The sequence below is a fragment of the Amblyomma mixtum genome, chromosome 8 (genome assembly GCF_055824585.1).
Source record: "Amblyomma mixtum isolate Tamu chromosome 8, ASM5582458v1, whole genome shotgun sequence".
Taxonomy (NCBI): Eukaryota; Metazoa; Arthropoda; class Arachnida; order Ixodida; family Ixodidae; genus Amblyomma; species Amblyomma mixtum.
In genome coordinates this window covers 128,161,280-128,188,371 of record NC_143019.1, presented here as the reverse complement: position 1 = coordinate 128,188,371, position 27,092 = coordinate 128,161,280, and the positions used below count along the sequence as shown (strand labels likewise).

The following is a 27,092-nucleotide window of genomic DNA, read 5'->3' as shown; positions in this document are numbered from 1 at the left end:
ATGCAGAAAAAAGAGTCAAAGAGGAAAGTCACACTACTTGTCTTATTCGAGCAACGAGCGGAGAGGACTGGCTGGGTGTCGGGTAGTCAAGGAGTCTCTTGGCGTTCCAACGTCAATGCAAGGCTACCGCAGCGTCAGCGTTCGTGGGCTCCCGGCACGGTTTCCAGGTCTGGTATCCCGGAAAAAGGTCACGTAGGCGCCAGAGGCGGCCTGTGTGGAGCAGCTGACGGATGGACAGAGAAGAGTAGCGCCTGAGCCTGGTGGTTGAGGCTCTCGACGATGGAAGTCCAGGTCTGGTGGCCCGGACGTCTGCGGCTAAGGCCCAAGCCCGGAACTCGGGGAGCCAGCAGAACTCGTCCACGTCCGTCGCCCACCGCGCTCTTCTCTTCTCTGCCACGTCTGTTCGACCTGTCCCGGCGTACCCCTCAGCACGCGCTCCTCGTGCTTTGTCTTCTTCTCCTCACGAACGCCGCTGGGTGGCGCTATCTCCTTACACATACCCACTTTCCTTGTTACCGTCGACACCATGTTGTTGGCTGCTTGGCCCGTTTTTAAAAGCAGAAGGCTCTCCAACAAATATTTAGTATTTTATTCTCATGTAAAACAAAAGTGCACAAGACTCCTTATTTTTCTTATTTTGAGCGCCCGCGGCAAGTGAGAAGCGAGCAGCCCTTCCACTACGATAACGAAACCTGCATGCCGCTGGAACGAGAATGGCGGCCGCCGTAGCAGACGACGCAGATGTCCTCACCCTGAGCGGGGGCGTGCGCATCGAGGCACCCTACATTACAGCGTCGCCGTGTGGTGTCGTCTGCGTAGACGGGCGCTTGCCGGCTCCTCCGTTGGGTTATAGTGTACTAGAATTACTAATTCTAGTACACTATAGTTGGGTGTCGCCGGCTTTTCTATGTTGTTGTCCCGGCTTCATGGAGGAAGGAAAAAGAGAGGAGAGGCCCTTTCCACACAACACCCTGGGAGAAAAGTGTGGAGGAAATCACGTGGTTTTTTCGCGATCGGGAGGCCATCTAGTCCGGGCAGCTTAGCAACGGCGTCGTAGTTGCTGCTTGCAAACCGGGCGGTAGCAGACGGTAGCGGCGTAGCATTTGCGGTGCGGCGTAGGCGTACTTTTCTCAACTGCTCGAGTTTGTTTTTGATCGTGCTCACAGGCTGACGTTGGCGCCGTTCACTCATATCTCAGTTGGAATTCGCTGCAAAACTCTCGTTGTTGCGTGCATTGATTTCAACGTGCTCGGCGACCACGATCGCACGGGCATTTCGTCTACTGCGTCACTGCTCGGAGCCATCGGGAGACTACCGCTGCTCACTGAGGAGCACTCGCACTGTTCGTTCACCAGTGATTCAATACGCCGTGCGCTAGAGAGGTCGTCGGCGTATTGTGCGGACGTTTCACGTCCTGTGCGTGCAGTGTGCGTGTACCATTCGCGCTCCCGTTTCCATCGGCAGTGAATCCTCGTTGCTATGAGGCGTGGTCTTGCAACACTCCAGTGATCGTCACTGGTGTTAGTGTAACTGTCATTTTCGTTTTTCGCGATTGCGCTTCTGCGAGCGGCGGGGGCCATGACATGGGCGGAGGATTTTAAAGGAAGCATGCAGCTGCGCTCACTTTGCAGAAACTTTATTACCCGCCCGTTTCAAGCGTGTAACGTCTGAAGCGTCTAGAGAGCTCTAGCTTCTGGGACGTGCCGGGCTCAAGTGTATTCGTTCATATCGTGGCCAAGTCTGTGTTTCTGGTCGCGCGCTATGCTTAGACCGGTTTCCTGTTGCAGGTTTGCAATTGCTTTTCTATCATGATGTCATAGTCAAGAAGTGCGAAAAAGACGAAGCTCTATACTGAATTAGGAGGCCTTTTCTCACGTGTTAATTGTGCCCATGTCCTGTGATTGTACGTGTTTTTTGGGGTAAAAAGTACTTAGTGGACCCACATGTGCGCTGAATTTCATTGATGTCTGTGGTTATGTTGAAGAAAAATAATTTGATGCATTCGATCATTACGTACAATAGATCAACTTTCATTTTATGTGTTGTCATCACGAGTAAAGTGTGCTACTATGCAGTGATCAGCTAGTATTTCATCAAGTAGCGAAAAGCGGTGCGTACAGCTGCAGCTCTGCACATTAAACATGAAACACGGCATTGAAATGATGTACAACACAGTGAAACTTATACTGCAGCCACTGGGTACTCCTAAACTTCTAGAAGTCTGAAAAGCTACAGTAATATATATTGTCACCGACAAACGGGTGAAGAAATAGCCCAGGTCTAATTAGTCGAGGTGGGCGTGCCAGCCAGCAGGCAGCTCGAGCGAGGAAGACGACGATCTTCGATCACCTCGAATGCCCAAGGCTTGGCAAGTCCCTGCTTAAACAGTCCGGCCGCGGTACGGCGCCACTGATTGGTCGGACGGTGGCATTGCTCCCCCTCTCTGAAGGGCACCGACTCGGTGCCGCAGCAATGGGCAGCACGAAGAGAAGGGACGCTGCATGTGTCCGGCGGCAGGTGTAGACATGCCTGTAGCGCTAGCGGGCGTGGTATGGCTTCATCCGTGCGACATGGACAACTTCGGAGGTCGGCCGTCTGGAGGAGCGAACTGTTCCTTGGGGAAGGACCTCATAGTTCACCTCACTTACTTGGCGGAGTACTTCGTAGGGGCCGAAATATCGGCGCAGAAGCTTTTCGGAGCGTCCACGCATGCGGATTGGGCTCCAAACCCAGACTTGTTCGCCGGGCTGGTAACTAACAGCTCTGTGGCGGAGGTTATAGCGGCGAGCGTCGTGGGCTTGCTGGTGCCGGATGCGCTGTCGAGCGAGTTGGCGGGCGGCCTCGGCGTGACGAACGAAGTGGTCAGCACCCACAACAGTTGAGGTAGTACTAGTTGGAAGCAGCATTGCATCCAGCATGGTGGTGGCTTCGCGACCATGCACTAAACGAAACGGAGTGAAACGCGTCGTTTCCTGTAGTGCAGTGTTATAGGCGAAAGTGACGTAAGGGAGTATGGCATCCCAGTTCCGGTGGTCTGCGTCAACATACATGGAGATCATGTCGGCGATCGTCTTGTTGAGCCGTTCGGTGAGTCCGTTCGTTTGAGGGTGGTAAGCGGTTGTTTTTCGGTGACTCGTGCCGCTAAGGCGCATAACCTCCTGTGTGAGGGCCGAGGTGAACGCCGTTCCCGTGTCAGTTATAACGACGAGGGGGGCATCATGACGAAGCACAATGTTTTGAACGAAAAAGTTCGCAATTTCGTCAGCGGTACCACGGGGAAGAGCTTTAGTTTCACAGTACCGGCTGAGGTAGTCGGTGGCCACCACAATGTAGCGGTTACCCAGCGGGGACTGCGGAAAGGGGCCGAGTAAGTCCATGCTGACTTGGTGGAAGGGGACTTGTGGCGGATCAATGGGCTGTAGTAGTGCGGCAGGCTTAGTCGGTGGCGTCTTGCGACGTTGGCACTCGCGGCAAGTTCGGACGTAACGCTGTACAACTGCCGCAACCCTGCGCCAGTAGTACTTTTGGCGTATCCGCGCCAAAGTGCGAGAAAAACCCAGGTGGCCAGAAGATGGGTCATCATGGCACGCCTGCAGGACTTCTTCGCGCAAAGCCGCAGGTACGACGAGCAGATAGACAGCTTCCGTCGGGCGGTAGTTTTTCTTATACAGAACGCCATCGCGCAAACAGAATGACGACAGACCACGTGAGAAGAGTCGCGGGGGCGACTCTGCGCTTCCTTCAAGATACTCAATGAGAGGCCGGAGTTCACTGTCGTCTCTTTGGTGTTGAGTGAGGACGGACGTGGAGATGGCGCCGAGAAATACAGAATCGTCGTCGGGATCAGCTCGGTTGTCCTCGACAGGGGCACGAGACAGACAGTCGGCATCACTGTGCTTCCTACCGGACTTATAAACGATGGTGACATCGAACTCTTGAAGACGGAGGCTCCAGCGTGCAAGCCGCCCCGAGGGATCTTTCAGGTTCGCTAGCCAACACAGCGAATGGTGATCACTGACAACTCGAAACGGGCGGCCGTATGAATATGGACGAAATTTGGTCACTGCCCACACAAATGCCGGGCATTCTTTTTCAGTAGTGGAATAGTTCGCCTCCGAGCGTGACAAGGTGCGGCTTGCGTATGCGATTACGCGTTCGAGACCATCCTGCCACTGCACAAGGACCGCACCGAGGCCGATGTTGCTGGCGTCTGTGTGCAGTTCAGTGTCGGCTGACTCGTCGAAGTGGCCAAGGATGGGCGTACTTTGCAGACGACTGCGGAGGTCTTGAAGGCCTGTTGTTGCTCCTGGCCCCAGAAGAACGGTTCGGCATCTTTTGTGAGGCGGATGAGGGGCTCAGCAATATGGGAGAAGTTCCGCACAAAACGCCGATAATAGGCGCAGAGGCCCAGAAAGCGGCGCACACTTCGCTTATCGGTTGGCATGGGAAAAGCAGCGACGGCGGCTGTCTTATCGGGATCAGGGCTTACCCCCTTAGCGCTCACGATGTGGCCCAGAAACTTCAACTCCTGGAAAGCGAAGTGACACTTTTCGGGCTTGAGGGAAAGACCGGCAGAACAAATGGCGGCGAACACGATGCGCAGGCGCCTCAGGTGCTCTTCGAACGTAGCGGAGAAGATGACAACGTCATCCAGGTAGACGAGGCAGGACTGCCATTTTAGGTCGGCAAGCACGGTGTCCATCATTCTCTGGAAGGTGGCAGGAGCCGAGCACAGTCCGAAAGGGAGCACCCGGAATTCGTACAGACCATCCGGTGTAATAAAGGCGGTCTTTTCCCGGTCGCGCTCGTCCACCTCGATCTGCCAATAGCCACTACGTAAATCTAGTGACGAGAAATACGTGGCGTGGCGTAGCCTGTCCAGAGAGTCATCAATCCGCGGCAGAGGATAAACGTCCTTTTTGTTGACTTTGTTGAGACACCTTTAATCAACACAGAACCGTAGGGTGCCATCCTTTTTCGCCAGAAGAACAACAGGCGATGCCCACGGGCTCGTCGACGGCTGTATCACGTCGTCCTGGAGCATTTCTTGAACTTGTCGGCGAATAGCGTCACGTTCCTTCGAAGAGACCCGATAAGGCGGCTGGTATAACGGTCGCTGGTTTGCGTCAACAATAATGCGATGCTTTGTGAGCGGAGTCTGCCTAACTTTAGAGGTCGAGGCAAAACAGTCGCGGAAAGAGTCGATAATGCTCTCCAGGCAGCGTTTCTGATGAGACGGGAGGTTCGGGTTGACGTCGGTCTTTATGGGAGAGGTCGGTGCCTTCACTGATGCCGGGATTTCGGACAACGCGTGCTGTCCCGCGAATTCACAAAGTTCTTCGAAATACGCAATAGCTGTTCTGCCAGGCAAACACTGAGGTTCAGAACCAAAATTGGTCACCAGAAGTTCGGTTCGCCCACTGTTCAATTCAATAATTCCGCGAGCAACACAGACTTGCCGACCAAGGAGGAGCGAGATGTTGGTTTCAGCGATGCCACGAGTGCTGGGGCTGTTATCGCACTCTACGGTAACAAACATGCTGGCTCTTGACGGGATTACTACCTGGTCGGCACAGACGCATAGCTTAGCCCTGCGTGGCTCGGTATCGTCGTCGACAGGGCCTTGGGTGGAAAACGACACGATGAGCTCCTGTAGATTGATAACGGCACCGTACTCTTGAAGAAAATCCAAACCGAGTATGAGGTCCTTGGAGCAATCGGGTAACACAGCAAAGCAACCAGGGAAAGTAACTCCGCGGATCTGGATGCGCGAAGTGCAGACACCGATCGGAGTTACGACGTGGCCACCAGCTGTCCGGATCTGCGGCCCAGACCAAGGGGTCAGTACCTTCCTCAGGGCCGTGGCTAACCGACTGCTCATTACAGAAAAATCGGCGCCGGTATCCACCAGTGCAGTAACGTCGTGGTTGTCAGCGGCTACCGGAATTTCGGCAGAAACCAGTCGGTCGCAGCGCGTCGTTGAGGTCGTCGGGTCAGGTCGTCGTCGGTCGTAGCGTCGCGGCGAATCTTCGAATGGAGGCTCTTGACACGGTCCAGTAGCGGCGGCCCTACCCCCGGAGGACGCCGTCTTCAGTTTTCCCGACGAGGGGACGCACCTCTGAACTGGCCAGAGGTCGATGGGCGGCCGGGCGAAGAGAACCGCCTTGGGGATGGCGATCTGGACTGGCGCCGCTGCGGGGTCGAGGACTGCACGTTATCAGCCAGGTACAGCTCGATATCCCGTGGCCTTTCACCGTAGCGCGGTCGAGGTGCGTCAGGTGAAAACCCTCTTAAACCCATTCTGCGGTAGGGGCAGTGGCGGAGGATGTGCCCGGGCTCCCCGCAGTGGTAACAGAGCGGCCGATTGTTTGGCGTACGCCACACGTGCGCTTTGCTCATGCGGGGCCTGTACTCCTGCGGCACAGATGGTACTGCTGCGCTCGGGTACTGCATAGATGGCACTGGCATTGGAACGACGGGGGAAAAGGCTTGCATCGCAGGCCCAGGACTTCGTAGTGCCTCGCTGTACGTCATAACAGAGGGCGCCGGGTGTGGAGGTGGGGGCGGCTGCACATCTCGTCGGATTTCGTCACGGACTACGTCCGTTACGGCAGCGACACTGGCCTGTGGAGCTTCCAAGCGAAGTTTCGCCAATTCCTCGCGCACAACGCTTCTTACAAGCTCCCGAAGCTCCTCGGCGGGCAGCGACGTAGGCGTGTACTGGGAAGCGGCTGCTACCGTAGCCTCACGTCCGTAGTGCGCGCCCCGTTCCTGCAGAGAGCGCTCAATACTCGTTTGCCTCCCTTGTGAAGTCGGCCACTGTTCTTGGCGGGTCACGGACAAGTCCGGCAAATAGCTGTTCTTTTACGCCGCGCATTAAGTGGCGCACCTTCTTCGCCTCTGGCATAGCAGGGTCGGCCCGATTGAATAGACGCGTCATGTCCTCGACGAACATCGCGACGCTCTCGTTGGACTGCTGGGACCTCGAGTGCAGAGCGCGTTCAGCCTTTTCTTTTCGTTCGCTGGTGGTAAACGTCGCTAGGAGTTCTCGACGAAACACTTCCCAGGTGGTAAAGGAGGCTTCGTGATTTTCATACCATGTTTTGGCTGAGTCCTGCAGCGCAAAGTAGACATTGCGCAATTTGCGCTCGCCGTCCCATTCGTTGAAGCCCGCCACTCGGTCAAAGCTGGCCAACCAGTCTTCTACGTCCTCGAACCTGTCCCCGTGGAACGGCGGCGGCGTCCGAGGTGCGTGAAGGACGAATGGCGGGGCATTCCCGGAATGCTGAGTCGTCTGGCTAGCCACGGTTGAGGTCATTGCTCTTACCGCCCTTACCGGCGCGGTCAGTTGGCTGAACTCCGGATGTAGGCCTCGCAGACGGCGGCTCGCTTTGTGGACGGGTGTTGTGTCCACGCGTGGAGAACAGGTGTCGAGAGTGTCCTCGCAATCCGAGTACATGGGACGTTACCCAGCACCTCCACCAAATATGTCACCGACAAACGGGTGAAGAAATAGCCCAGGTTCTAATTAGACGAGGTGGGCGTGCCAGCCAGCAGGCAGCTCGAGCGAGGAAGACGACGATCTTCGATCACCTCGAATGCCCAAGGCTTGGCAAGTCCCTGCTTAAACAGTCCGGCCGCGGTACGGCGCCACTGATTGGTCGGACGGCGGCAATATTATGCACAATACTAGATCTGTGGATATGTGAAACATGCTATGTTGCCATGCTACAAAGGATGGATTTATGGAGAGGGGCAGTCACATTTTAAGCATTTATTTCTTGGACTTTTTTCATTGAGAAAAAGATGTTCAGAATAGTTATCCTGTGTAAAATTTCAGATAAACCCTCCCCTGCTGTCTACTATATGCACTTTGGCCCTCTCCGTTTCTGTCACCTGCGTGAGTGGCTCTTGGAGTTGTGAATCAAAAGTCATTGCTGCACGGCCACCAATATAACACGTTATGATATTACAATTTGCGTTCAGGGTCAAGAACTCAAACTTTTTAGTATACTTGCCCATCCTCACTGCTGTATACGAGAAAGCATTCCTTGCATCACCAGCCGCACGAAAACATGCTATGAAGATAAGTATAGTACTTATGGCCAATAACAAAGTACTGCAGAATTTTTCCTACCCTCACTGCTGCAGCACAAGGCAACGTTGACATAGCCAGCTTCCCAAACATATGCAATGGAAGCAGGCGGCAACATTCAGCAGCAAGAGCTGCATTAAAAGGCAGGTTGAACACTAAGGTGGGGTGTGACCATGCATGGCAGCATATTGTTCACGACTCAGCCGAAAGCAGACAAGTGCACACTCATTCAGCATAAAACTGAGAGGTTTGTGCTATCCTCCAGAGAGCGCGATTAAAGTGCGGTCAGTAGCGGCACACTTTTATGCGAGCATAGCATGCAAACAACCCAATATCAATAACCTTGCTCAGGGATCTCATGCATGAACCTCTAAACTCATTCTAGCAAAGAAGGATTTTTTTTACAACCTCATGAGCACATTTCACAGCTGTCCACTGAAAAATCACTATGCTCTCAAATACAAAGTGTTGCAGAGTACCATTCAAATATAAGTCTCGTGCAAGCAAGCTGTACATGAAAGGCTTCCAGGGTAGCCATATTCTAAAACATTTCAGGAAGCTTAAGTTTAAAGGGAGTACTTTACACTGCATTAAGGTGGGATAGTTTGTTCGGAAGCTTCATGAAATACACTGTGAGATCCAAGACACAGCATTACAAAGAGAAAGAAAAAAGAAAGGAAGAAGAAAAAAGAAAGTGCTTTCAGGCAATCCGTATGTGAAATCTCTTAATTTTAGAACGTTCCCCAAAACTCTTATAAAATTTGACAAAATATTTTTGCAGAAATGACTCAAAAAACCTGAGCTACTGGTGACTATTGCATGCCATACTCAGTAAAGAATGCAGGGGCTCGTTCGGTTGAATGTGAAATTATCCGTTGATTTTATATGCGACAATTGTTGCGTATACCTTTATGCACTCGCTGTAGTTTCTACCGGCATCTTGCTTACGCCTGCGATTAATTCGATCCCGACTTTACGTATTCATTGATCACACGCGCCCTTAGGTTATTCTAAACTGAACGTAGACACGTGCGCCGAAGCAGATGAGTAAAATTCTTTCACAATACAGCCACTACCAGTGGCGTAGGCAGAAGTATTTTTCGGGGAGTGTTATACGCCGCTGGTAAAAAGAAAGAGACCCTGCGCTTAAACAATACCTTTGAGATTTTTCTTCTTTAATAAAGGCGAAGGGTTAGTTTTGTTCACTGCACTATCTATATAAAGATACGTATGCACACAGGATCTCGAGAACTTCATTCATAAAAAACATTTATTTTCTCGCAAAAAACAGCTCATACGGAAAAACGTGGCTATTTACAATATCTTCACATCATATACAACAACACAAAAGCTTCTGCTCTACAACAAAGTCATGAACTGCAAACAAATGGCATTTGTCAAAACTTCTACCCCGTACATGCAAACCTGCGGGGGCCTGTGCCCATGCAGTAGCACGCTCCTTCGTTGGCTTTGAAACGCGCGCGGAATCGGCGCGGCGGCGAAACGTCAGCATGACGTCAGCCCGGACAAGATGGCGCCGAGCTTGTTTCCGGCTTCACAACATGTCACGTGACGGCCTCTCCTCTAATTTTCCTTCCTCCAAGCCCGGCTTGGTAACTCACCGGGGCGGCCAAGATGGCGGCTCTTCTTCTTGGCCGCTACTTTCTTCTTTTCGCCCCCTTTCGGGGCTGCTATATTGTGCTTGCGGAATTTCGCCGCACACTCCCGCGAGTTTGTGGCGTGTGCACCGCCACTAACCGAGCACCGCGGCACACACTCGTGAGAGGCCCGCACCCCCTCCTGAAGCGGAGCTTGTTGCCCACAGAGACAGCACGTGTTCGGCTGCGTGTTCGGACAAGCGTCCACTCGGTGGCCAACGGCCCCACACAGACCGCAGGCCGGGATCGTCCGGTAGTACTTTTGAACAGGGATGAGCATGTTCTCATAGTGAACAAAGCGCGGTTTCTCCCTCCAGGCGAAGGTGACCCGAGCATTGTTAGAGGTGCCGAATTTCCGAACATCGGCGATGGTGCCTGCCCTCCACTGCACGTGCTGCCGAAGCGATGCAGTAGTGTCCGAGTTGCTGACAGTGATGACGCCGAGGCAGACATCGCCTCCGTCTTGTCGAAGGTGTCCGTGCAGTGGAATCTCCCCATGCTCGGTGTTAATAGAGATGTTCCCTTGGAGCCGGTCAGCCGCCGCCGGGTTCGGGGTGTAAGAGTTGCCCGGAGAGCGAGGAGTTGTCATCGTCTTCTGCTAAGACCCGACCCTGACGACTTCGTGGTCGTGCTCAAGCCACGCAAACATATGTCGCTGCAACAAGCCAATACGGCCTACCTCGGGCCCGAGGTAGCAAGGTCTGTTACGGTTCTCCCATCCCGTGAACAAAACGAGCGGGAGGTGCTGCCGTCGCGCAATACCTGTTGGGGCAGCGCCGTACATTGCAAGGAGCAGGAAGAGGAGGAGGAGGAGGAGGAACGAGTTGTATTATAGTGGGCGCCGGCCGATAGCGCTACTCGCGCACCAAGCGAAGAGGAAATATAGTGGAAAAGTAATTTGCTACTCGCTTAACTGCTACTTCTGCGATTTCCATGCTCATAATTACTTATATACACTACAGTACATGTCTCTAAAGCACCCTTCTGAAACAACACCTTATTCACTAGACGCGCCTTTGCCATCGAGCTCGCGTGGTTGAGTGGTTAGCGCGCTCTTCTGGCACTAAGGAGGCCCAGGTTCGATTCCTCAACTCAACCAATTTCTTGCTCAGTTTTATTTATTGATGTTTCAGGATTTTTCGCTCACGGCCAACGCCGCCGACGACAGCACCGGCTTTTCTGTGACACGCGGCACTTCACACAATCCCGTTAAAACGCAAAGATTACCAATACAGACGACCGGGGAACAACCTCTACTAGCGTTCGGTGCTCGTGCTCATGGTTCGGTGCTGACGAAGCGTTGCATATATCTAGTCAAAGGCATCCAGGTAGCCAGCGTCGAGGTGGTGTTCGAAGTGCTCAGGCTGGCATCGCTGGCGGGGTCGTAGAAGCTCCCGGTCCAAGTGTACCTGGGGGCGATGTTGGCGTTATGGGCACCACACGTTTGGGTGACAATAGCGCTGGAGGCACCCCTCGCCCTAGCAGGTTGTTGTGTCAGCCGTTGACTCTCCGGAATGGGCTCAGGAACGGCACGAAGCTTACAGTGCGACGCCGTAGAACTCTAGATCACCGGTGCAGTAGTCGGCGTTGCTTTTTTAAAGCCGACGTGTTCCAGACCTGCCAGAACCTCCGCTTCTCTGTTCTTCCCTCCGCCCTCCCAACCCCCGTGCCACGGTATTCCTGGCGCGTTTACATTGTTGTTGTTGTTGCCTTGGTGGCATGGCACATACCCGCGACGGGGGATAGGCCAGAGTTCAGTAAGGAAAGCCAAAAGAAGGTAAACTGGGGCCAAGCTAATGGTTTAATTTATGGCTCTTGGGCGGGCTGCTTTAAAAATTCCCCCCAACGTCTCCGACGTGATATTCCTCTCAGATTGCCGCTCTGTTTTGTTAGCGCTGGAGTACAAATGGGACGATCTAACTCTTTCATTCCTGGATGGGTGAAAAAGGTGCGCTTGGTTTGGATCCCAGGTCACTGAGGTATTTTTCAAAACGATACAGCAGGCTTCTTAGCAAAATCAACTGTCAATGCGCCGGTGGCCTGCAGCGTCCCTAATCTCATCCTTTGCGGAATGTCTCGCTTTCAGCGCTTTCAGTATATTCCCACCCTGAGCAAAGATACCTTGCTCTTTACCGTTGACTACGAACATCTCATGTACCCATGGAAGGTGAAGTAGCGATGACTCTCATGCGGTGCTTCTCCACCAATCACCTCTTTCCACCTCGCCGAATACTTCATCGTCTTTATTCTTCGGTTAATACACATCATGCTTATCGCAATCCTCGTCGTCTTATTCAGATGCGGATTCAGTCCCTCAAACCTTTGCACTACTTGTGGAGGCGTGGAAACATTGGAGCGTTTCCTACTCTATAGCCGGAGGTTTGCACATCAGAAAAGGACGCATATAGAAATTCCAATTAGTCGAATGGGACTCACTTTGTCGGTTCCGCTTCTTCTCTCTTTCGGTGCTAAAAATCTTTCACCAATTTTTTCTTGTATCCTATTGCCTAATCTTTTCGCCCGTGTATTTTTCCCGATTATTTTTATCTGTATTCATTTTATTTTTTTTTATGATTCAGTCTTTAACTCTTCTGAATTTTTACCCAAACATACATGATTAGTTTGGCGCTTTTATAACCTTGACATTGGAACACGTCTTCCGAGTCGTCGACGTCAACGTCTTCTTTTCTCCACCAATCATCTCTTTCCACCTCACCGAATACTTCATCTTCTTTATTCTTTGGTTAATACACGTCATGCTTATCGCAATCCTCGTCGTCTTCTCCAAACTTCTTTAGTTCATACTTGAGAGAGAGAGAGAAAGGAAGTTTATTAAGAGGAAAAGGAGATAGCGGAGGGCGGTAACATGGCCCTGGCCTGCTACTGAAGACTGGGGAAAGGGAAGGGTAGGAAAGGTATAGTGCGAATGAAGGTTGATGATGGCTTAATATAGAGTTTCATGGGTGATGTCAGCACACACACACACTGCGCTAGCTCCCCAAGGGCTAACAAAAACATAAATTTTAGAGAAACCTGGGAAGCCCTGCTGCGGAGCGAGGCCCCTGCTTCACACCAACAAGCCATCCGCCTGGCGGAAGAAGCCGCGAGGAATCAAGACCTCTTCACCTGCTTCTAATCGCGGAGGTCCTGGCCCCCGTCATCAAGGCCTGCGTGCCGGGGAAGGGAAGTAGGGGGCTTCCTTATCTGGCGGAAAATAAAGTTATCATCATCATCATCACCTCTGGCTGCCAGTCGCATCGCGGTGAGCAGACATACCTGAAGTTCGTGTCTTGACCAGAAACACAGCCACATGTCATTAACAAATACTGGAGTAGGGGCTCCATGACAACACAAATGCAAAACCGTGTTAACTGTGTAAACCATGTAGGTAGTGCACAGGCGGTCACAGACGGGTATCCAGGCCTGTTTAACATAAAAGCTTGAGCATGGCCTTTGTCACACACCACCAATCAGATCGTTTCCTCCCGGCGCCTAGAAGAGATTCTTCAGATCTTCAGAAAGGGGACGAGAGTCCAGTTGTCTTACGGTCGCTTTATATGTTCTGCTCTCATCAGTGTAGTTCAGGCACTTGCAAAGAAGGTGTTAAATAGTGTCTGGGGTGCGGCACTGTACGCAATTTGGATTAGTTTCTATTCCATTCTTGTGAAGGTAGTGTTTGTTGTAGGCAACACCAAACCGTAAACGGTGGATTAATGTGCCATGACCTCGCATTACCCTGCCGGCGTAAAAGTTTAGAGACGCGGTCCTGTTGATGGCTCGAATCATTCCAGTGGAACTACATTGCGGCTTGCATTAAATGCGCCACAAAGGCTGCGGTATCACATCTGGAGAAGGCTATATTAGTGAAGGTACCATGACTGCCAGCCGAGCCACGGCTTCAGCACGCTCGTTTCCCGCTATGGCGCAATGGCTCGGTATCCATTTAAGCCTTATGATATGGCCGCAGTGAAAAGCCTTGGATAACAAAAGCACAATCTGTTGAACCAGCTGCTCCCCAGTTCAGGGTTTAACATAAGCTTATATGACCTGCAATGCCGATCTTGAGTAGCAGAATACATTCCATTGGTGCGCTGACTGCTCACCAATAAAACGGACGGCCTATCTTATGGCTGCCAATTCGGTTGCTATAGATGACGTTTTAAGCATGAAATGCTTTTAGCTCCCGTTGTCGGCAGTGTGGTGACGTAACGCCGAGACCGAGAGCCAACATCCGGGCACTGAAACGAGAACATCCGGGCACCGTACGAGATTTAACAAGACAAGACGAGAGCAAGAGGGCAGCTCCAGGGCGAGAAGGGCTTTTGGCTGAAAAACTGCTTCCGTGCCATCCCCAAGGATGGCGCTGCGGTCCCACACTCACGCATGTAAAATACCGGCCGCTTGGATTCCTGCGTCTCAACGTGTCTGCGTCCGCTTCGGCATCGTCCTGCATTCCAATACCACCACCGTCCCAGCTGCTTGCTTAAGCCGAGCAATGGAGCCTGATGAAAGGAGAGGTAGGAAACGTCTTGCGAATGCGATCGCTTTGGGCGTGATACGCCACAGCAGAAGACTGCTCGCCCCCGCCGACAAGTACATGATTATGCGGCCGCTCCCGAAAGCGACAAGGCCGCCACTGTTCGCGGCTGCCTACCTAAGCCCGCTCTATTGCAGGCGATCGCTTCGACGCAACAAGTAGAGTGTGGTGTGGTGTGTTGAACACTAGACCCACTTCAAGATTTTGACTAGTACCTACAACCAATGTGTTATGCCCGTAAACATTTCATGCTTACTCTTCTCTCGGTTACGGGAGAGGCAGATTTTTTTGCATGGGCCTCAAACGGTTACGTAAGGCATTTCCTGGCACTACCACCACTGCAGGTGGTGGTGAGAACATTTATTAAGAAGGGACAGCAGGTATGTTTGGATCAGCCCGTAAGGGAACGATCCTTACAAGCTCTAGATGGAGTGTGGGACCCTAGTGGCGGTGGCCGCCGCCCGGGCGCGCCCCACTAAGGCTTGTTGGGCCTGTAAGTCGTGGCAGCCGAGCAGGGTCGCCTCCCAGTCCTCCCGGGTTGGGTTGAGGATGGGGGGAATAGCCGGGTTGGAGGGGCAGGCCCACACCATCTGATAGGTGTCAGAAGACACCGCACTATAGTGCGGGCAGCTGCCGTTAAAGGAGGGGTCAAAATGTTTTAGAGCTGCCGGGCACAGAAATGTATTGGTGAGAAGGCGGAGAAGAAGCCGCTCATCCGCCTTCTTCAGACCTTTACATGGGCGAGGGTAAAGGCGATGACTGTCTTGATAATAGGTTGTGATATCTTTGAATATATAGACTGGATTAAAATGGGGGTCCTGATCGGGTGGGGAGGAGAAAACAGCCCGGTGAGAGAGCGCGCGTGCAGCTCCGTCTGCTGCCTCGTTTCCTGCCAACCCCTGATGAGCAGGGGCCCATATAAGGCAACGGTGTGCGGGGTCCGTATCGCGTATGCAATTTTGGTAGATTCGATAGGCTAGGAAGGGAGTGTGGCCTTGTTCGACGTTCCGACCGGCCCCTCGCGAGTCGGTGATTATGTATTTTGAATCGAAATGTGAGGCCTCGAGAGCGATCAGGACCTCTTCTGCTTGTGTTGCACTGCTGGCTCTGATGGTGAAGCCGTTAACTGTGTTGCTGTTGTGAACCACCGCGACCGTGTACCATCCCCCGTTGAAAGGACCGGAGGCGTCCACGTAGTAAACACCTGTTTTGTTGCCATAATGTCGGGCTAGCGCTTCCGCTCGTGCCAGGCGCCGACCATTAGGAGCTGAGTAAGGCGGAGGAGCGAACTCTGCGGCGCCTGCAGACAGGAACTCTTCTCTGTCCTGCCATAGCAAAACACTTCGATCCGAACACAGATGGGCGCTGCCCGCACTGTGGAGAGATCTGCGATATCTTTCACATGGTGTGGGCATGTACTCAGAATCCTCACCTTCCCCCTTCCCCCACCCCCACCCGAGAGGCATGGGAGACTGCCCTCCTCAACTGCTCCACACTGGAGTCTCAAAGGGCTCTAGTAAAGCGGGCGCGAGACGGAGCCTCGTCGTGCTGTGTCCCGGACTAAGGATACCGACCATGTAGCAGGGTTTTTTGACCCTCACACTCTCTTTGCAAATTAAAGTTTTTCACCACCATTACGGTGTTCGTGTGGCATGTTTGCTGGAAGAGGCCGCACGTGTCGGGCACGTCTGCACAGTTCTATGATGCAAAACCTGTCTTCCATTGGAGGGGTGTGTTGGATATGGAGTGGAGCAAGAAGGCGGCGACCCGACTCCGTTAGCGACAAGCGCGTGTACTGGTTTGTAAGGTGCGCCTCCCGGAGCTCCCGGAAAGTATTCACCACCCCAAGAGCCATAAGCCGGCTGTTTGAAGTAGTGATTGGGAGGTCAAGGGCACGCTTAATAATTTTTCGAAGCAAAACCTGGTCGTCGCAGGGACCCGAGAGCCGCACGTCGCGGACAAGCTTCTGCGGGATTTTGAACTAACATCACCGAAAGGCATGCTCTCCATGTACGGCCAGTTGAAACTCACTGTTGACGCGTGCCGCGGCGTCATCACCGTGGCCAAGCACGAGACCAGTGAGTCCCTCCAAAACAAGATCCAGTGGCGTGCTGGCGAGCTTGCCGATATCCGCAAGCTTGGAAAATCAGACGTCGCGGCGCTTACCATCGTAGGAAAAGTGGTGCCGCGATATGTGCCTTATAACTCCGAGGTGACCCTTGTGCGTGCGTACACCAAAACCATCCGGGCTTGCGTGCAGTGCGGCACTGTGGGCCACCGGGCAGGCACCTGCCCCTGCCCGGATGAAAAGTGTGGCCTGTGTGGCCAAACGGTGCCGACCGTCGACTGGGTCAAGACGCCGCATGAGTGTACTTTGTCCTGTGCAGTCTGCGGGCAAGCCCACGCTACCAACTGCCGCGGCTGCACAGGAAAATTCCAGCAGCTCAAGATATCTGGCCCCAAGGCTAAACGCCCAGAGCTGCCAAAAAACCAGCGACCTGGCAAGCAGCCAAGTCATCCGAAATCGGGTGCCGGTGGGAGAGCGCCGCGTGGTGCTCGCGGCACAGACCTGAAAAAAAACGTCACCTGCCTCACCGCCGGTGAAGTCAGCGTCCAGGAAGAAGACGGCGCCCCCACCGCCCAGCGGCAGAGACACTGGCCACTTCCCGGCCTTCAAGACAATTGGCGCTGCCGACGCCCGGGCATCAGCACCTCAACACGACGAAAAGGCGAGAAACTGGGTTGAGATCACCTCCTCTTCCTCCCATCTTCCACCCTCCCCCGTAACCGTCTCCGCATTCGACGCGGAAAACAAAAAACAGATAGACGTGCTCCAGGCACAGAATGAGCTTTTGCTCAACAAAATTCAAAATTTAGAGTCAAAACTGGCGTCCGCCGCACTGATCGCGCAGAGCTCGGACGCAATGGAGAGCGACGCTGAGATCTCGCCTGCCCTCGTGACAGCCATCTCTGCGATGAAGGAGAGCTTGACCTCTAAATTGCGATCTATGATCGAACCGCCATGGACCAGATCTTGACAAAGGTCAAATCTGCCGTCCCCGCGGTGGTCTCAAAACACATACCGTCGGACGGGGCTCATTAGGGACGTATCCCGTCGTTCAAAATTCAACCGTCTGATTATTAATTCGGACAATGAGGACAGCTGCCCCGCTCCTTCTGTCATCACCCCCTTGATGACGCAAGTAGCTGGCGCTCGGGCAGCCAATCCCTCCTCCTCCACCTAAAGAATTTTAAATCATGATGAGACACCTTAATCAAAGGAGTTCCGCCATTTCCAATTCGGCCATGTAAACCTAAATAACGCAGTGGAACTGTAGAGGCTTTAAGGACCGCACTAAGCCGGCCAATTTCCGCCTCTACCTTGAAGCTTTCGAGTCCCTACCAGCCGTCGTTGCCCTCCAGGAGCCAGGCCTGGCCGCCACAGTTTCAATTTACACGACGTTCCAACAGGATCCCGCGTCTTGTCTTGTCGTTCCCAAAGACTACACAGCAAACTTAGTGGATCTCGACCTCCAACTCGAGTATTATTATGTAATGGTGACCCTCCTACCAGTCCGCCGCAGGGACCCACCGTTGCATATACTCAACGTGTACTGCTCTCCCAAACTAAAGCGAGTGACTTTTGGGGACCTCTTTAACCGCGCGCTAAGAGTAGCGGGTCGCGATCCCCTACTGATTGTGGGCGACTTTAACGCTCCCACTCAGTTGTGGGGGTATCGCAAGGAGGAGTCGCGTGGGCGTAAGCTGGCGGAGCTTGCGTCCACGTTGGGCCTCTCCCTCCACACGGACCCTGTCCACCCAACCCGGCTAGGAAATTCCGTCACACGAGATACGTGTCCGGACTTAACCTTGACTCGCAACATACGACACGCAGACTGGCTCAACACCGAGGAGACCCTCGGTAGCGACCACTGCATCCTTAACACTACACTAAGCACACGCGCCCTCAAGCGTCCCAGAACACGAGCCTGTATCCCAGATTGGGCGAAATTCAGGCAAACTTTTCACGCCCATTTCCGAGCAAGGCTACCCAGCATGGTCCCAACAGCTGCTGACGCACCTTTTCTCGCATGAAACTGAGATCCAGCTTTCAGAGGCGGTCTCTACACCTCTGGGAAGCCCGTCGCAGCCTCGTCCGCCGTTGGTGACGCCAGAAACACAATAGAAAGCTTAAAGCTCGAATTGTCGAGCTTACCCAGAAAGCGGTAGAGTAAGCGGCCCAACTCGCCGACTCCAACTGGATGGATAGATGTAACACGGCCGCGCGACAAATGTCCAGCCATAACACGTGGCGTCTTTTTCAAGCCCTAATCGACCCAACCCAAAACACGAACCGAAACACAAAACATTTGCAGCGCAGCGAGCCATGCACGCTTTCCCTGGCAGCATCACTCAACTGGCAAAGAAACTTCGGGACCAGTATCTGTATACAGCCCAAGATCACCGTGGATCTGCGTACTCTTATGCAGGCAGAGAGAACACGGAGCTGGATCAACCTTTCAAGCTCCATGATCTGCGGGCGGCTCTTGCCAAAATGAAATGGGGCGCTGCGCCTGGAAGGGATAAGGTGACCGTCAAGCTTTTGACGAACCTGCCCGACTTGGCATACCAGTCCCTCCTCGACTACATCAATGCAATTTGGCGCGGGGACACCCCCCTGCCAATTGATTGGAAGATGGCTCTGGTCACATTTATTCCAAAAGTAGGCAAACCAATTGACATAGATTACCCTCGCCCCATCTCTCTCACCTCTTGTGTGGGCAAACTAATGGAGACGATGGTGCGGGATCAGTTATCTGCATATCTTGAACACAAACATGTCTCTGCGAGCACCATGTTCCGATTCCGCCCACACAGATCCGCACATGATGACCTCCTGCAACTTAATCGGGAAATCCTTGACCCCCTCGAATGACTCCATAATAACCGGGTAGCACAAGCCTTGGATCTTAAAGGGGCATTTTACAATGTAACACACGAGATTATACTGCCACGTATCATTGTAGTGTCAGTTCGTTCGCGCAAGGCCGCAGGAAAGGGGTGTTATCATTTCTGCTCGTGACGCGAGAAGCGACCGGACTAATCTCGATTGATCACAGCCATGCCGAGCTGCATCTACGTGTTTCCAGATTACTCTAGATCTTCTCGACCTGTTATCTCGAAGTTTCCTTGCCGGCTTTAAATTGAACGATGCCGCGAGCAGCGACCATTCATAGTTCGACGACTGACGAGCACGTTTGTTGCTTACGCCGCCGCCGAGTGATTCAGTTCTTTTGCGGGCGCAAGTCAGCCCAAATAAAGAGCTTCGTTTGCAAGCCTTGTTGCTGTGTTTCTGACCGCTGGACTGCCGTCACTACAACGTGGCATCTGGTGGAGGTGCGGGGTGCCCTTTCATTTTCCGGACACCCCCTACAAGTCCTGACGCCAGCCCTCTGAGTCATTTACCGCAGGACCTGAATCCAGACCACCGCGCAAGCCGACGTCTGCTAGGAGACGCAGCAGAGTTCGGGATTCTGCCGGACCCTACCCGGAAGCGAAAGCCAGTAGCAACGTCCACCATGAGCTTGCCCCAGACGACGACTCCAATCATTCTTCACCAGCCCCGGGTGCCACCAACCTTCGACGCTTCGCCTGGCGCCGACCCCGAAGAATGGCTGGAACAGTTCGACTGAGTGGCTGTCTTCAGCAACTGGGATGATGCTACGAAACTTAGGTATGTCTTCTTCGCCTTGGAGGGGCCAGCAAGAATCTGGTTTGAGAATGAGGAAGCTAGCCTCACGAACTGGGAAACCTTCAAGGAGCAGCTTCTGAAGATCTTCACGAACGTCGTGCGAAAGGAGAGAGCCCAGCAGCTGCTACAGTCTCGCATAAAACATCCAAACGAGACCGTTGCAATGTACACTGAGGAGATGAAGCGTCTCTTCCGGCGTGCCGACGTAGACATGAAAGAAAAAGAAAAAGTAAAGCTTATTATGCGAGGAGTCAAAGAGCAAATCTTTGCGGGCCTCGTACGGAACCCACCCAAACCGTCGCAAAAATCGTCGAAGAGGCATCCACAATGGAAAAAACCCTTGACGCCCGAGCCCGCCAGTATGACCGCCAGCAGCGCGTCTTTTCAGCAAACTGCCTGGACACCGTTAACAACGATAACCTTTACTAGAGCCCTTTGAGACTCCAGTGTGTGCAGTTGAGGAGGGCAGTCTCCCATGCCTCTCGGGTGGGGGTGGGGGAAGGGGGAAGGTGAGGATTCTGAGTACATGCCCACACCATGTGAAAGATATCGCAGATCTCTCCACAGTGCGGGCAGCGCCCATCTGTGTTCGGATCGAAGTGTTTTGCTATGGCAGGACAGAGAAGAGTTCCTGTCTGCAGGCGCCGCAGAGTTCGCTCCTCCGCCTTACTCAGCCCCTAATGGTCGGCGCCTGGCACAAGCCGAAGCGCTAGCCCGACATTATGGCAACAAAACAGGTGTCTACTACATGGACGCCTCCGGTCCTCACAACGGGGGATGGTACACGGTCGCGGTGGTTCACAACAGCAACACAGTTAAAGGCTTCACCGTCAGAGCCAGCAGTGCAACACAAGCAGAAGAGGTCGTGATCGCTCTCACGGCCTCACATTTCGATTCAAAATACATAATCACCGACTCGCGAGGGGCCGGTTGGAACGTCGAACAAGGCCACACTCCCTTCCTAGCCTATCGAATCTACCAAAATTGCATACGCGATACGGACCCCACACACCGTTGCCTTATATGGGCCCCTGCTCATCAGGGGTTGGCAGGAAACGAGGCAGCAGACGCAGCCGCACGCACGCTCTCTCACCGGGCTGTTTTCTCCTCCCCACCCGATCAGGACCCCGATTTTAATGCAGTCTATACATTCTAAGATATCACAACCTATTATGAAGACAGTCATCGCCTTTACCCTCACCCATGTAAAGGTCTGAAGAAGGCGGATGAGCGGCTCCTACTCCGCCTTCTCACCAATACATTTCTGTGCCCGGCAGCTCTAAAACATTTTGACCCCTCCTTTAACGGCAGCTGCCCGCACTGTAGTGCGGTGTCTTCTGACACCTATCAGATGGTGTGGGCCTGCCCCTCCAACCCGGCTATTCCCCCCATCCCCAACCCAACCCGGGAGGACTGGGAGGCGACCCTGCTCGGCTGCCACGACTTACAGGCCCAACAAGCCTTAGTGGGGCGCGACCGGGCGGCGGCCACCGCCACTGGGGTCCCATACTCCATCAAGTGCTTGTAAGGATCGTTCCCTTACGGGCCGATTCAAACATACCTCCTGTCCCTTCTTAATAAATGTTTTAACCACCACCTGCAGTGGTGGTAGTGCCAGGAAATGCCTTATGTCACGGTTTCAGGCCCATGCAAAAAAATCTGCCTCTCCCGTAACCGAGAGAAGAGTAAGCATGAAATGTTTACGGACATAACACATTGGTTGTAGGTACTAGTCAAAATCTTGAAGTGGGTCTAGTGTTCAACACACCACACCACACTCTACTTGTTGCGTCGAAGCGATCGCCTGCAATAGAGCGGGCTTAGGTAGGCAGCCGCGAACCGTGGCGGCCTTGTCGCTTTCGGGAGCGGCCGCATAATCATGGCGTTGTCGGCGGGGGCGAGCAGTCTTCTGCTGTGGCGTATCACTCCCAATGCGATCGCTTTCGCAAGACGTTTCCTACGTCTCCTTTCATCAGGCTCCATTGCTCGGCTTAAGCAAGCAGCTGTGACGGTGGTGGTATTGGAATGCAGGACGATGCCGAAGCGGACGCAGACACGTTGAGACGTAGGAATCTAAGCCGCCGGTCTTTTACATGCGTGAGTGTGGGACCGCAGCGCCATCCTTGGGGATGGCACGGAAGCAGTTTTCCACCCAAAAGCCCTTCTCGCCCTGGAGCTGCTCTCTTGCTCTCGTCTTGTGTTGTTAAATCTCGTACGGTGCCCGGATGTTCTCGTTTCAGTGCCCGGATGTTGGCTCTCGGTCTCGGCGTGACGTCACCACACTGCCGACAACGGGAGCTAAAAGCATTTCATGCTTAAAACGTCATCTATAGCAACCGAATTGGCAGCCATAAGAGAGGCCGTCCGTTTTATTGGTGAGCAATAAGCGCACCAATGGAATGTATTTTGCGACTCAAGATCGGCATTGCAGGTCATATAAACTTATGTTAAACCCTGAACTGGGGAGCAGCCGGTTCAGCAGATTGTCCTTTTGTTATCCGAGGCTTTTCACTGCGGCCATATCATAAGGCTTCAATGGATACCGAGCCATTGCGCCATAGCGGGAAACGAGCGTGCTGAAGCCGTGGCTCGGCTGGCAGTCATGGTACCTTCACTAAAATAGCCTTCTCCAGATGTGATACCGCAGCCTTTGTGGCGCATTTAATGCAAGCCGCAATATAGTTCCACTGGAATGTTTCGAGCCATCAACAGGACCGTGTCTGTAAACTTTTACGCCGGCTCACAATTTCATCTGCCATCTAGGGTAATGCGAGGTCATGGCACATTAATCCACCGTTTACGGTTTGGTGTCGCCTACAACAAACACTACCTTCACAAGAATGGAATAGAAACTAACACAAATTGCGTACAGTGCCGCACCCCAGATACTATTGGACACCTTCTTTGCAAGTGCCTGAACTACACTGATGAGAGCAGAACATAGGAAGCGACCGTAAGACAACTGGACTCTCGTCCTCTTTCTGAAGATCTGTAGAATCTCTTCTAGGCGCCGGGAGGAAACGATCTGATTGGTGGTGTGTGACAAAGGCCATGCTCAAGCTTTTATGTTAAACAGGCCTGGATACCCGTCTGTGATCGCCTGTGCACTACCTACATGGTTTACACAGTTAACACGGTTTTACATTTGTGTTGTCATGGAGCCCCTACTCCAGTATTTGTTAATGACATGTGGCGGTGTTTCTGGTCAAGACATGAACTTCAGGTGCGTCTGCTCACCGCGATGCGACTGGCAGCCAGAGGTGATGATGATGATGATAACTTTATTTTCCGCCAGATAAGGAAGCCTCCTACGCCCCGCCCCCGGCACGCAGGCTTTGGTGACGGGGGCCAGGACCTCCGCGATTAGAAGCAGGTGAAGAGGTCTTGATTCCTCGCGGCTTCTTCCGCCAGGCGGATGGCTTGTTGGTGTGAAGCAGGGGCCTCGCTCCGCAGCAGGGCTTCCCAGGTTTCTCTACAATTTATGTTTTTGTTAGCCCTTGGGGAGCTAGCGCAGTGTGTGTGTGTGGTGACATCACCCATGAAACTCTATATTAAGCCATCATCAACCTTCATTCGCACTTTACCTTTCCTACCCTTCCCTTTCCCCAGTCTTCAGTAGCAGGCCAGGGCCATGTTACCGCCCTCTGCTATCTCCTTTTCCTCTCATTAAACTTCCTTTCTCTCTCTCTCTCAAGTATGAACTGAAGACGTTTGGAGAAGACGACGAGGATTGCGATAAGCATGACGTGTATTAACCAAAGAATAAAGAAGATGAAGTATTCGGTGAGGTGGAAAGAGATGATTGGTGGAGAAAAGAAGACGCTGACGTCGACGACAAGGATGACGTGTACTAATGTCAAGGTTATAAAAGCGCCAAGCTAATCATGTATGTTTGGGTAAAATTTCAGAAGAGTTAAAGATTGAATCATAAATTAAAGAAAAATAAAATGAACACAGATAAAAATAATCGGGAAAAATACACGGGCGAAAAGATTAGGCAATAGGATACAAGAAAAAATTGCTGAAAGATTTTTAGCACCGAAAGAGAGAAGAAGCGGAACCGACAAAGTGAGTCGCATTCGACTAATTGAAATTTCTATATACGACCTTTTCCGATGTGCAAACCTCCGGCTATAGAGTAGGAAACGCTCCAATGTTTCCACGCCTCCACAAGTAGTGCAAAGGTTTGAGGGACTGTATCCGCATCTGAATAAGACGACGAGGATTGCGATAAGCATGATGTGTATTAACCGAAGAATAAAGAAGATAAAGTGTTCGGTGAGGTGGAAAGAGGTGATTGATGGAGAAGCACCGCATGAGAGTCATCGCTACTTCACCTTCCATTGGTACATGAGATGTTCGTAGTCAACGAACACAGGGTGGGAATATACTGAAAGCGCTGAAAGCGAGACATTCCGCAAAGCATGAGATTAGGGACACTGCAAGCCACCGGCGCATTGACAGTTGATTTTGCTAAGAAGTCTGCTGTATCGTTTTGAAAAATACCGCAGTGACCTGGGATCCAAACCAAGCGCACCTTTTTCACCCATCCAGGAATGAAGGAGTTAGTCAGCGGCTCAAGAGATCGTCTCGTTTGGACTCCAGCGCTAACAAAACAGAGCGGCAATCTGAGAGGAATAGCACCTGGGAGACATTGGGGGGAATTTTTAAAGCAGCCCGCCCAAGAGACATAAATTAAACCATTCGCTTGGCCCCAGTTTACCTTCTTTTGGCTTTCCTCACTGAACTTTGGCCTATCCCCCCGTCGGGGGTATGTGCCATGCCACCAAGGTGACAACAACAACGATGTAAAAGCGCCAGGAATACCGTGGCACGGGGGTTGGGAGGGCGGAGGGAAGAACAAAGAAGCGGAGGTTCTGGCAGGTCTGGAACACCTCGGTCGGAGCACCTCGGCTAAAAAAGCAACGCCGACTACTGCACCGGTGATCTAGAGTTCTACGGCGTCGCACTGTAAGCTTCGTGCCGTTCCTGAGCCCATTCCGGAGAGTCAACGGCTGACACAACAACCTGCTAGGGCGAGGGGTGCCTCCAGCGCTATTGTCACCCAAACGTGTGGTGCCCATAACGCCAACATCGCCCCCAGGTACACTTGGACCGGGAGCTCCTACGACCCCGCCAGCGATGCCAGCCTGAGCACTTCGAACACCACCTCGACGCTGGCTACCTGGATGCCTTTGACTAGATATATGCAACGCTTCGTCAGCACTGAACCATGAGCACGAGCACCGAACGCTAGTAGAGGTTGTTCCCCGGTCGTCTGTATTGGTAATCTTTGCGTTTTAACGCGATTGTGTGAAGTGCCGCGTGTCACAGAAAAGCCGGTGCTGTCGTCGGCGGCGTTGGCCATGAGCGAAAAATCCTGAAACATCAATAAATAAAACTGAGCAAGAAATTGGTTGAGTTGAGGAATCGAACCTGGGCCTCCTTAGTGCCAGAAGAGCGCGCTAACCACTCAACCACGCGAGCTCGATGGCAAAGGCGCGTCTAGTGAATAAGGTGTTGTTTCAGAAGGGTGCTTTAGAGACATGTACTGTAGTGTATATAAGTAATTCTGAGCATGGAAATCGCAGAAGTGGCAGTTAAGCGAGTAGCAAAGTACTTTTCCACTACATTTCCTCTTCGCTTGGTGCGCGAGTAGCGCTATCGGCCGGCGCCCACTAATACAACTCGTTCCTCCTCCTCTTCCTCCTCTTCCTGCTCCTTGCAATGTACGGCGCTGCCCCAACAGGTATTGCGCGACGGCAGCACCTCCCGCTCGTTTTGTTCACGGGATGGGAGAACCGTAACAGACCTTGCTACCTCGGGCCCGAGGTAGGCCGGATTGACGGCGCCGTAGCGATTCTCGGAAAGGGCTTCTTGCAGCGACATATGTTTGCGTGGCTTGAGCACTACCACGAAGTCGTCAGGGCTCGGTCTTAGCAGAAGACGATGGTCTCGCTCTCCGGGCAACTCTTACACCCCAAATCCAGCGGCGGCTGACCGACTCCTCGGGGACATCTCTATTAACACCGAGCATGGGGAGATTCCACTGCACGGACACCTTCGACAAGACGGAGGCGATGTCTGCCTCGGCGTCATCACCGTCAGCAACTCGGACACTACTGCATTGCTTCGGCAGCAGGTGCAGTGGAGGGCAGGCACCATCGCCGAGGTTCGGAAATTCGGCACCTCTAACAAAGCTCGGGTCACCTTGGCCGGGAGGGAGAAACCGCGCTTTGTTCACTATGAGAACATGCTCATCCCTGTTCAAAAGTACTACCGGACGATCCCGGCCTGCGGCCTATGTGGGGCCGTTGGCCACCGAGTGGACGCTTGTCCGAACACGCAGCCGAACACGTGCGGTCTCTGTGGGCAACAAGCCCCACTTAAGGACGGGCTGCGGGCCCCTCACGACTGTGTGCCGCGGTGCTCGGTTTGTGGCGGTGCACACGCCAAAAACTCACGGGAGTGTGCGGCGAAATTCCGCAAGGACAAAATGGCCGCCCCGAAGGGGGGCGAAAAGAAGAAAGTAGCGGCCAAGAAGAAGAGCCGCCATCTTGGCCGCCCCGGTGAGTTACCAAGCCGGGACAACAACATTCAAAAAGCCGGCGACACCCAACGGAGGAGCCGGCAAGCGCCCGTCGACGCAGACGCCACCACATGGCGACGCTGTAATGCAGCCGACAGCGCCACCACAGAACAAGCCCGGCGCCTGGGTCATCGCCGTGAAATATGGAACGCAGGTGAGCGGTACGGACAGGGCTGCCTCCTCCTCCCCACCCTACTGCCCCCCTGCGGCGTGCAGTGCCGAGCAAACCAAAATAGCAGCTCTTCAGGGCAAAATTGAGATGCTGCTCCAGGAAATTGCGCTCCTAGAATCGCAATAAAAACAGCCTATCACTCCCCTCGCAACCCGCTACCGAGGCAATGGAGAGTGAGCCCGCGGCATCGACCGCAGCACTGAACGCGGAAGCTGCACTTGCCGTCCGTCTAGAGGCCCGCATGAAGGCCAGTTTGAATGCCCTAGAAAGTAAAATTTCCGCAGCAATC

General features: G+C 53.1%; 1 pseudogene; it reads left to right on the top strand.

Annotated features, from left to right (window-relative positions):
- The first annotated feature begins 713 nt into the window (after positions 1–713).
- On the top strand, positions 714–26,929 carry LOC149334298 (uncharacterized; annotated as a pseudogene).
- Positions 26,930–27,092: the final 163 nt, after the last annotated feature.